The sequence below is a fragment of the Dama dama genome, chromosome 3 (genome assembly GCF_033118175.1).
Source record: "Dama dama isolate Ldn47 chromosome 3, ASM3311817v1, whole genome shotgun sequence".
Taxonomy (NCBI): Eukaryota; Metazoa; Chordata; class Mammalia; order Artiodactyla; family Cervidae; genus Dama; species Dama dama.
In genome coordinates, this window is record NC_083683.1 from 4,963,965 (window position 1) to 4,976,314 (window position 12,350).

Sequence of the window (12,350 nt, forward strand, 5' to 3'; positions counted from 1 at the left end):
ACATGAAGAGCTTCAAAAGGTGTCAAAATATGAGGAACATGAAACGGTCTGAAATATAGCAGGAGCATGAAAATGTGTTAAAAAACATGAAGAGCCTGAAAAGGTGTGAAACATATGAGGAGCATGAAACGGTCTGAAAAATAGGAGGAGCATGAAGCGGTGTTGAAAAACATGAAGAGCCTGAAGGTGTGAAATATATGAAGAGCTTCAAAAGGTGTCCAAAAATGAGGAGCATGAAACGGTCTGAAAAACAGGAGGAGCATTAAGCGGTGTTGAAAAAAATGAAGAGCCTGAAAAGGTGTGAAAAATATGAAGAGCTTCTAAAGGTGTCAAATATATGAGGAGCATGAAACGGTCTTAAAAAGTAGGAGAAGCATGAAGTGTTGTTGAAAAATATGAAGAGCCTGAAAAGGTGTGAAAAATATGAAGAGCTTCAAAAGGTATCAAAAATATGAGGAGCAGTAAACGGTTTGAAAAATAGGAGGAGCATGAAGCAGTGTTGAAAAACATGAAGAGCATGGAAAGGTGTGAATAATATAAAGAGCGTCAAAAGGTGTAAAAAATATGAGGAGCACGAAACGGTCTGAAAAATAGGAGGAGCCTGAAAAGGTGTTGAAAATCATGAAGAGCCTGAAAAGTTGCGAAGAATAAGAAGAGCTGCAAAAGGCGTCAAATTATGAGGAGCATGAAACGGTCTGAAAATTAGAAGAAGCATGAAACGGTGTTGAAAAATATGAAGACCATGAAAGGGTGTGAAAAACTTGACGAGCTTAAAAAGGTGTCAAAAATATGAGGAGCATGAAACGGTCAAAAAAATAGGAGGAGCATGAGAGGTTGTTGATAATCATAAAGAGCATGAAAAGTTGTGAAAAATATGAAGAGCTTCAAAAGGTGTCAAAAATATGAGGAGCAAGAAACGGTGTTGAAAAACATGAAGAGCCTGAAAAGGTGTGAAAAATATAAAGAGCTTCAAAAGGATTCAAAAATATGAGGAGCCTGAAACGGTCTGAAAAATAGGAGGAGCATGAAACGGTGTTCAAAAAATGAAGAGCCTGAAACGGTCTGAAAAATATGATGAGCGTCAAAGGTGTCAAAAATATGAGGATTATGAAACGGTCTGAAGAATAGGATTAGCATGAAACGGTGTTGAAAACATGAAGAGCCTGAAAATGAGTGGAAAATATGAAGAGCTTCAAAAGGTGTCAAAAATATGAGGACCATGAAACGGTCTGAAAAATAGGAGGAGCAGGAAGCGATGTTGAAAAACATGAAGAGCCTCAAAAGGTGTGAAGAATATGAAGAGCTTCAAAAGGTGTCAAAAATATGAGGAGTAGGAAACGGTCTGAAAAAGAGGAGGAGCATGAAACGATGTTCAAAAACATGAAGAGCCAGAAAAGGTGTGAAAAATATGAAGAGCTTCAAAAGGTGTCAAAAATATGAGGAGCATGAAAAGGTCTGAAAAATAGGAGGAGCATGAAGTGGTGTTGAAAAACATGAAGAGCCTGAAATGGTGTGAAAAATATGAAGAGCTGCAAAATGTGTGAAAAATATGAAGAGCATGAAACGGCCTAAAATATAGGAGGAGCATGAATCGCTGATGAAAAACATGGAGAGCCTGAAAAGGTGTGAAAAATATGAAGAGCTTCAAAACGTGTCAAAAATATGAAGAGCATGATACGGTCTCAAAAATAGGAGGAGCATGGAACGGTCTGAAAAATATGAGGGCATGAAACTGTGTTGAAAAACATGAAGAGCCTGAAATGGTGTGAAAAATATGAAGAGCTTCAAAAGGTTTCAAAAATATGAGGAGCATGAAATGCTCTGAAAAATAGGAGGAGCATGAAGCGGTTTTGAAAAACATGAAGAGCCTGAAAAGCTATGGAAAATATGAAGAGCTTCAAAAGGTGTGAAATACATGAGGAGCATGAAAAGGTCTGAAAAATATGAGGGCATGAAACTGCGTTGAAAAACATGAAGAGCCTGAAATGGTGTGAAAAATATGAAGAGCTTCAAAAGGTTTCAAAAATAGGAGGAGCATGAAACGGTCTGAAAAAAAGGAGGAGCATGAAGCGGTTTTGAAAAACATGAAGAGCCTGAAATGGTGTGAAAAATATGAAGAGCTTCAAAAGGTGTCAAAAATATGAGGAGCATGAAACGGTCTCAAAAATAGGAGGAGCATGAAGCGGTGTTGAAAAACATGAAGAGCCTGAAAAGGTGTGAAAAATATGAAGAGCTTCAAAGGTGTCTAAAATATGAGGAGCATGAAACGGTCTGAAAAATAGGAGGAGCATGAATCTGTGCTCAAATACATGAAGCGCCTGAGAAGGTGCGAAAAATATGAAGAGCTTCAAAAGGTGTGAAAAATATGAGGAGCATGAAACGATATGAAAAATAGGGGGAGCATGAAGCGGTGTTAAAAAACATGAAGAGCCTGAAAAGGTGTGACAAATATAAAGAGCTTCAAGATGTGTGAAAAATATGAGGAGCATGAAACGGTCTGAAAAATAGGAGGAGCATGAAATGGTGTGAAAAACATGAAGAGCATGAAAAGGTGTGAAAAATATGAAGAGCTTCAAAAGGTGTGAAAAATATGAGGAGCGTGAAACGGTCTGAAAAATAGGAAGAGCATGAAGCGGTGTTTAAAAACATGAAGAGCCTGAAAAGGTGTGAAAAATATGAAGAGCTTCAAAAGTTTTGAAAAACATGAAGAGCATGGAACGGTCTGAAAAATAGGAGGAGGATAAAGCGGTGTTCAAAAACATGAAGAGCCTGAAAAGGTGTGACAAATATGAAGAGCTTCAAAAGGTGTCAAAAATATGAGGAGCATGAAACGGCCTCAAAAATAGGAGGAGCATGAAGCGGTGTTGAAAAACAAGAAGAGCCTGAAAAGGTGTGAAAAATATGAAGACCTTCAAAAGGTGTGAAGTACATGAGGAGTATTAAACGCTCTGAAAAATAGGAGAAGCATGAAGTTTTGTTCAAAAACATGAAGATCCTGAAAAGGTGTGAAATATATGAAGATCTTCAAAAGGTGTGAAAAATATGAGGTGCATGAAACGGTCTGAAAAATAGGAGGTGCATGAAGCGGTGTTGAAACATGAAGAGCCTGAAAACGTGTGAAAAATATGAACAGCTTCAAAAGGTGTGAAAAATATGAAGAGCTTCAAAAGGTGTGAAAAATATGAAGAGCTTCAAAGGGTGTCAAAAATGAGATGAACATGAAATGGCCTAAAAAATAGGAGGAGCATGAAGTGTTGGTGAAAAACATGAAGAGCCTGAAAAAGTGTGAAGTATATGAAGAGATTCAAAAGGTGTCAAAAATATGAGGAGCATGAGACGGTGAAAAATAGGAGGAGCATGAAGCGGTGTTGAAAAACATGAAGATCCTGAAAAGCTGTGAAAAAATATGAAGAACTTCAAAAGGTGTGAAAACTATGAGGAGCATGAAACCGTTTGAAAAATAGGAGGAGCATGAAGCGGTGTTCAATAATATGAAAAGCCTGAAAATGTGTGAAAAATATGAAGAACTTCAAAATTTTCAAAAATATGAGGAGCATGAAAAGGTCTGAAAAATAGGAGGAGCATGAAACGGTGTTGAAAAACATGGAGAGCCTGAAAAGGTGAGAAAAATATGAAGAGCTCCAAACGTTGTCAAAAGTATGAGGAGCATGAAACCGTCTCAAAAATAGGAGGAGCGTGAAGCAAGATGTGAAAAACATGAAGAGTTTCAAAAGGTGTGAAAAATATGAGGAGCATGAAAAGGTCTGAAAAATAGGAGGAGCATGAAACGGTGTTCAAAAATATGAAGAGCCTGGAATGGTGTGAAAAATATGAGAGCCCCTAAACGTGTCAAAACATATGAGGTGCATGAAACGGTCTGAAACATACGAGGAGCATGAAGTGGTGTTCAAAAACATAAAGAGCCTGAAAAGTTCTGAAATATATGAAGAGCATCAAAAGGTGTGAAAAATATGAGGAGTATGAAACGGTCTGAAAATTATGAGGAGCATGAACGGTCTGAAAAATAGGAGGAGCATGAAGCGGTGTTAAAAAACATGAAGAGCATGAAAACACGTGAAAAATATGAAGAACTTCAAAAGGTGTGAAAAATATGAAGAGCTTCAAACGGTGTCAAAAATGAGATGAGCATGAAACGGTCTGAAAAATAGGAGGAGCATGAAGTGGTATTGAAATACATGAAGAGCCTGAAAAGGTGTGAAAAATATGAAGAGCTTCAAAAGGTGTGAAAAATATGAAGAGCTTCAAAAGGTGTCAAAAATGAGATGAGCCTGAAACGGTCTGAAAAACAGGAGGATCATGAGGCGGTGTTGAAAAACATGAAGAGCCTGAAAAGATGTGAGAAATATGAAGAGCTTCAAAAGGTGTCAAAAAAATGAGGAGCATGAAACGGACGGAAAAATAGGAGGAGCATGAAGCGGTGTTGAAAAACATGAAGAGCCAGAAAACGTGTGAAAAATATGAAGAGCTTCAAAAGGTGTGAAAAATATGAGGAGCATGAAACTGTCTGGAAAATAGGAAGAGCATGAAACGGTATTCAAAAACATGAAGGGCCTGAAAACGTGTGAAAAATATGAAGAGCTTCAAAAGCCGTCAAAAATATGAGGAGCATGAAACGGTCTGAAAAATAGGAAGAGCATGAAGCGATGTTGAAAAACATGAAGAGCCTGAAAACGTGTGAAAAATATGAAGAGCTTCAAAAGGTGTGAAAAATATGAGGAGCTACAAAAGGTGTCAAAAATGAGATGAGCATGAAACTGTCTGTAAAATAGGAGGAGCATGAAGTGGTATTGAAAAAAATGAAGAGCCTGAAAAGTGTGAAAAATATGAAGAGCTTCAAAACGTGTGAAAAATATGAGGAGCATCAAACGGTCGAAAAATAGGAGGAGCATGAAGCGGTGTTCAAAAACATGAAGAGCCTGAAAACGTGTGAAAAACATGAAGCACTTCAAAAGATGTGAAATACATGAAGAGCATTAAACAGTCTGAAAAATAGGAGGAGCATGAAACGGTGTTAAAAAACATGAAGAGCCTGAAAACGTGTCAAAAATATGAAGAGCTTCAAAATGTGTGAAAAATATGAAGAGCTTCAAAAAGTGTCAAAAATGAGATGAGCATGAAACGGTCTGAAAAATAGGAGGAGCATGAAGCGGTGTTGAAAATCATGAAGAGCCTAAAAACGTGTGAAAAATATGAAGAGCTTCAAAAGGTGTCAAAAATATGAGGAGCATGAAACGGTCTGAAAAATAGGAGGAGCATGAAGCGGTGTTCAAAAACATGAAGAGCCTGAAAATGTGTCAAAAATATGATGAGCTTCAAAAGTTGTGAAAAATATGAAGAGCTTCAAAAGAAGTGAAATACACGAGGCGCATTAAACAGTCTGAAAAATAGGAGGAGCATGAAGTGGTGTTCAAAAACATGGAGAGCCTGAAAAGGTGTGAAAAATTTGAAGAGCTTCAAAAGGTGTCAAAAATATGAGGAGCATGAAACTGTCTCAAAAAAAGGAGGAGCATTAAGTGGTGTTCAAAAACATGGAGAGCCTGAAAAGGTGTGAAAAATTTGAAGAGCTTCAAAAGGTTTCAAATATATGAGGAGCATGAAACGGTCTGAAAAATACGAGGAGCATGAAGCGGTGTTCAAAAACATGAAGAGCCTGAAATGGTGTGAAAAAGATGACGAGCTTCAAAAGGTGTGAAAAATATGAAGAGCTTCAAAAGGTTTCAAATATATGAGGAGCATTAAACGGTCTGAAAATTAGGAGGAGCATGAAGTGGTATTCAAAAACATGAAGAGCCTGAAAACGTGTGAAAAATATTAAGAGCTTCAAAATGTGTAAAAAATATGAGGAGCATGAAACGGTCTCAAACAAAGGAGAAGCATGAAGCGGTGGTCAAAAAGATGAAGAGCCTGAAAAGGTGTGAAAAATATGAAGGGCTTAAAAGTTGTGAAAAATATGAGGAGCATAAAGCGGTCTGAAACATAGGAGGAGCATGAAACGGTGGTCAAAAACATTAAGAGCCTGAAAAGCTGTGAAATATATGAAGAGCTTCAAAAGGTGTCAAAAATATTAGGATTAGGAAACGGTCTGAAAAATAGGAAGAGCATGAAGCGGTGGTCAAAAACAAGAAAGGAATGAAAATTTGTGAAAAATATGAAGAGCTTCAAAAGTTGTCAAAAATATGTGGAGCATGAAACGGTCTGAAAAATAGGAGGTGCATGAAGCAGTGTTCAAAACATGAAGAGCCTGAAAAGGTGTGAAAAATATTAAGAGCTTCAAAAGGTTTCAATAATATGAGGAGCATGAAACGGTCTGAGAAATTGGAGGAGCATGAAGCGGTGTTGAAAAACAGGAAGAGCCTGAGAAGGTGTGAAAAATATGAATAGCTTCAAAAGGTGTCAAAAATGAGATGAGCATGAAACGGTCTGAAAAATAGGAGGATCATGCAGCGGTGTTGAAAAACATGAAGAGCTTGAAAAGGTGTGAAAAATATGAAGAGCTTCAAAAGGTGTCAATAGTATGAGGAGCATGAAACGGTCTGAAAAATGTGCGTAGCATGAAACGGTGTTCAAAAACATGAAGAGCCTGAAAAGGTGTGAAAAATATGAAGAGCTTCAAAAAGTGTGAAATACATGAGGAGCATGAAACGGTCTGAAAAATAAGAGAAGCGTTAAGTTGTGTTGAAAAACATGAAGGGCCTGAAAAGGTGTGAGAAATATGAAGAGTTTCAAAAGGTGTCAATAATATTAGGAGCATGAAACGGTCTGAAAAATACGAGGAGGATGAAGTAGTGTTCAAAAACATGAAGAGCCTGAAAAGGTGTGAAAAATATGAAGAGCTTTAAAAGGTGTCAAAATATGAGGAGCATGAAACGTTCTGAAAAATAGGAGGATAAAGAAACGTTGTTCAAAAACATGAAGAGCCTGAAAAGGTGTGAAAAATATGAAGAGCCTCAAAAAATGTCAAAAATATAAGGAGTATGAAATGGTCTCAAAAATAGGAGGAGCTTGAAGCGGTGTTGAAAAACTTGAAGAGCCTGAAACCGTGTGAAAAATATGAAGAGCTTCAAAAATGTGAAAAATATGAAGAGCTTCAAAAGGTTTGAAAAATATGAAGAGCTTCAAAAGGTGTCAAAAATTAAATGAGCATTAAACGGTCTGAAAAATAGGAGGTGCATGAAGCGGTTTTGAAAATCATGAAGAGCCTGAAAAGGTGTGAAAAATATGAAGAGCTTCAAAAGATGTACAAAATGAGATGTGCATGAAACGGGCTGAAAAATCGGAGGAGCATGAAGTGGTGTTGAAAAACATGAAGAGCCTGAAAATGTGTGAAATATATGAACAGCTTCAAAATGTGTCAAATATATGAGGAGCATGAAACGGTCTGAAAAATAGCAGGAGCATGAAGCGGTGTTGAAAAACATGAAGAGCCTGAAAATGTGTGAAAATTATGAAGAACTTCATAAGGTGTCAAAAATATGAGGAGCATGGAACAGTCTGAAAAGTTGGAGGAGCATGAAGTCGTTGTGAAAAACATGAAGAGCCTGAAAAGGTGTGCAAAATATGAAGAGCTTCAAAAGGTGTGAAATTCATGAAGAGATGAAACGGTCTGAAAAATAGGAGGGGCATGAAGCGGTGTTCAAACACATGCAGAGGCTGAAAAGGTGTGAAAAATATGAAGAGCTTCAAAGGTGTAAAAAATATGAAGAGCTTCAAAAGGCGTCAAAAATGAGATGAGAATGAAACGGTCTGAAAAATAGGAGGATAAAGAAGCGGTGCAGAAAATCATGAAGAGCCTGAAAATGTGTGAAAAATATGAGGAGCTTCAAAAGATGTGAAAAATATGAAGAGCTTCAAAAGGTGTGAAATACATGAGGAGCTAGAAACGGTCTGAAAAATAGGAGGAGCATGAAGCGGTGTTCAAAAACATGAAGAGCCTGAAAAAGTGTGAAAAATATGAAGAGCTTCAAAAGGTGTGAAAAATAAGAGGAGCATGAAACGGTGTGAAAAATAGGAGGAGCATGAAGCGGTGTTCTAAAACATGAAGAGCCTGAAAAGGTGTGAAAAATATGAAGAGCTTCAAAAGGTGTCAAAAATATGAGTAGCATGAAATGGGCTGAAAAATAGAAGGAGCATGAATCGGTGGTCAAAATGATGAAGAGCTGAAAAGGTGTGAAAAATATGAAGAGCTTCAAAAGGTGTAAAATACATGAGGAGCATGATACGGTCTGAAAATAGGAGGAGCATGAAACGGTGTTGAAAAACATGAAGAGCCTGAAAAGTTGTGAAAAATATGAAGAGCTTCAAAACGTGTCAAAAATTTGAGGAGCATGAATCGGTCGGATAAATAGGAGGAGCATGAAGTGGAGTTGAAAAACATGAAGAGCCTGAAAACGTGTGAAAAATATGAAGAGCTTCAAAAGGTGTGAAAAATATGAATAGCTTCAAAAGGTGTAAAAAATGAGATGAGCATGAAGCGGTCTGAAAAATAGGAGGAGCATGAAGTGGTGTTGAAGAACATGAAGTGCCTGAAAAGGTGTGAAATATATAAAGAGCTTCAAAAGGTGTGAAAAATATGAGGAGCATGAAACAGTCTGAAGAATAGGAGGAGCATGAAGCGGTGTTCAAAAACATGAAGAACCTGGAAAGGTGTGAAAAATATGAAAAGCTTAAAAGGTGTGAAAAATATGACGAGCTTCAAAAGGTGTCAAACATATTAGGAGCATGAAATGGTCTGAAAAATAGGAGGATCAAGAAGCGGTGTTGAAAAACATGAAGAGCCTGAAAGGTGTGAAAAATATGCAGAGCTTCAAAAGGTGTGAAATACATGAGGAGCATGAAACGGTCTGAAAAATAGGAGGAGCATGAAGCGGTGTTGAAAATCGTGAAGAGCCTGAAAAGTTGTGAAAAATATGAAGAGCTTCAAAAGGTGTGAAAAATAGGAGGAGCATGAAGCGTTGTTGTGAAACATGAAGAGCCTGAAAAGGTGTGAAAAATATGAAGAGCTTTAAAAGGTGTCAAAAATATGAGGAGCATGAAACGGTCTGAAAAATAGGAGGAGCATGAAACGGTGTTCAAAAATATGAAGAGCCTACAAAGATGTGAAAAATATGAGAGCTTCAAAAGGTGTGAAATACATGAGGAGCAATATACGGTCTGCAAAAAAGGCGGAGCATGAAGCGGTGTTCAAAAACGTGAAGAGCCTAATAATGTGTGAAAAATATGAAGAGCTTCAAAAGGTGTGAAAAATATAAGGAGCATGAAACGGTCTGAAAAATAGGAGGAGCATGAAACGGTGTTCAAAAACATGAAGAGCCTGAAAACGTGTGAAAAATATGAAGAGCTTCAAAAGGTGTGAAATACATGAGGAGCATGAAACAGTCCGAAAAAGAGGAGGAGCATGAAACGTTCTGAAAAATACGAGGAGCATGAAACTATGTTCATAAACATGAAGAGCCTGAAAAGGTGTGAAAAAAATGAATAGCTTCAAAAGGTGTGAAATACATGAGGAGCATGAAACAGTCTGAAAAATATGAGGACCTTAAAACGGTCTGAAAAATAGGAGGATCATGAAGCCGTGTTGAAAAACATGAAGAGCCTGAAAAGGTGTGAAAAATATGAAGAGCTTCAAAAGGTGTCAAAAATATAAGGAGCATGAAACGGTCTGAAAAATAGAAGGAGCATGAAGCGGTGTTCAAAGACATGAAGAGCCTGAAAAGTTGTGAAAAATATGAAGAGCTTCAAAAGGTGTGAAATACATTAGGAGCATGAAACATTCTGAAATATAGGAGGAGCATGAAAAGGTGTTCAAAAACATGAAGAGCTTCAAAAGGTGTCAAAAGTATGACGAGCATGAAACGGTCTGAAAAATAGGAGGATCATGAAGCGGTGTAGAAAACCATGAACAGCCTGAAATGGTGTGAAAAATATGAAGAGCTACAAAAAGTGTCAAACATTTGAGGACAATGAAGCGGTCTGAAAAATAGGAGGATCAACAAGCGGTGTTCAAAAACATGAAGAGCCTGAAAAGGTGTGAAAAATATGCAGAGCGTCAAGAGGTGTGAAATACATGAGCAGCATGAAAAGGTCTGAAAAATAGGAGGAGCATGAATCGGTGCTGAAAAACATGAAGAGCCTGAAAAGGTGTGAAAAATATGGAGAGCTTCAAAAGGTGTCAAAATTATGAGGAGCATGAAACGGTCTGAATAATAGGAGGAGCATGAAGTGGAGTTGAAAAACGTGAAGAGCCTAAAAAAGTGTTAAATATATGAAGAGCTTCAAAAGGTGTGAAATATATGAGGAGCTTCAAGGTGTCAAAAATAAGAGGAGCATGAAACGGTCTGAAAAACAGCAGGAGCATGAAGCGGTGTTTAAAAACATGAAGAGCCTGAAAAGGTGTGAAGTATATGAAGAGCTTCAAAATGTGTCAAAATTATGAGAAGCATGCAACGGTCTAGAAAATGGGACGAGCTTAAAACGGTGTTGAAAAATATGAAGAGCCTGAAAAGGTGTGAAGTATATGAAGAGCTTCAAAATGTGTCAAAATTATGAGAAGCATGCAACGGTCTAGAAAATGGGACGAGCTTAAAACGGTGTTGAAAAATATGAAGAGCCTGAAAAGGTGTGAAGTATATGAAGAGCTTCAAAATGTGTCAAAATTATGAGAAGCATGCAACGGTCTGAAAAATAGGAGGAGCATGAAGCGGTGTTGAAAAACATGAAGAGCCTGAAAAGGGGTGAAAATTATGAAGAGCTTCAAAAGGTGTAAAAAATATGAGGAATATGAAACGGTCTGAAAAATAAGAGGAGCAAGAAGCGGTGTTCAAAAACATGAAGAGCCTGAAAACGTTTGAAAAATATGAAGAGCTTGAATCGGTGTGAAAAATATGAAGAGCTTCAAAAGGTGTCAGAAATCAGAGGAGCATGAAACGGTCTGAAAAATAGGATGAGCATGAAGCGGTGTTGAAAAACATGAAGAGCCTGAAAAGGTGTGAAATATATGAAGAGCTTCAAAAGGTCTCAGAAATGAGAGAGCATGAAACGGTCTGAAAAATAGGAGGAGCATGAAGCAATGTTCAAAAACATGAAGAACCTTAAAAGGTGTGCAAAAAATGAAGCGCTTCAAAAGGTGTGAAAAATATGAAAAGCTTCAAAAGCTGTCAAAAAAGAGGTGAGCATGAAACGGTCTGAAAAATAGGAGGAGCATGAAGTGGAGTTGAAAAAAATGAATAGCCTGAAAAGGTGTGAAAAATATTAGGAGCATGAAACAGTCTGAAAATAGGAGGAGCATCAAATGGTGCTGAAAAACATGGAGAGGCTGAAAAGGTTTGAAAAATATGAAGAGCTTCAAAAGGTGTCAAAAATATGAGGAGCATGAAATGGTCTGAAAAATAGGAGGAGCATGTAATGGTGTTGAAAACCACGAAGAGCCTGAAGAGGAGTGAAATACATGAAGAGCTTCAAAAGGTGTCATAAATATGAGAAGCATGAAATGGTGTTCAAAAACATGAAGAGCCTAAAAATGTGTGAAAAATATGAGGAGCATGAAACGGTCTTAAAAATATGTGGAGCATGAAGCGGTGTTCAAAAACATGAAGAGGCTGACAAGGTGTGAAATTTATGAAGAGCTTCAAAAGGTGTCAAAAAGATGAGGAGGATGAAACGGTCTAAAAAATAGGAGGAGCATGAAGCGTAGTTGAAAAACATGAAGAACCTGAAAAAGTGTGAAATATATGAAGAGCTTCAAAAGGTGTCAAAAAGATGAGGAGGATGAAACGGTCTGAAAAATAGGAGGAGCATGAAGCGGTGTTCAAAAACATGAAGAGCCTGAAAAGGTGTGAAATATATGAAGAGATTCAAAATTTGGCAAAAATAGGAGGAGCATGAAACGTTCTGAAAATTAGGAGGAGCATGAAGCGGTGTTGAAAAACATGATGAGCGTGAAAACGTGTAAAAATATGAAGATCTTCAAAACGTGTGAAATACATGAGGAGCATGAAACGGTTTGAAAAATACGAGGAGCATGAAGCGGTGTTCAAAAACATGAAGAGCCTGAAAAGCTGTGAAAAATATGAAGAGCATCAAAAGGTGTGAAAAATATGAAGAGCTTCAAAAGGTGTCAAAAATATGGGGACCATGAAACGGTCTGAAAAATAGGAGGAGCATGAAGCGTTGTTGAAAAACATGAAGAACCTGAAAAAGTGTGAAATATATGAAGAGCTTCAAATGTGTGAAATACATGAGGAGCATGAAACGGTCTGAAAAATGGGAGGAGCATGAAGCGGTGTTCAAAAACATGAAGAGCCTGAAAAGGTGTGAAATATATGAAGAGATTC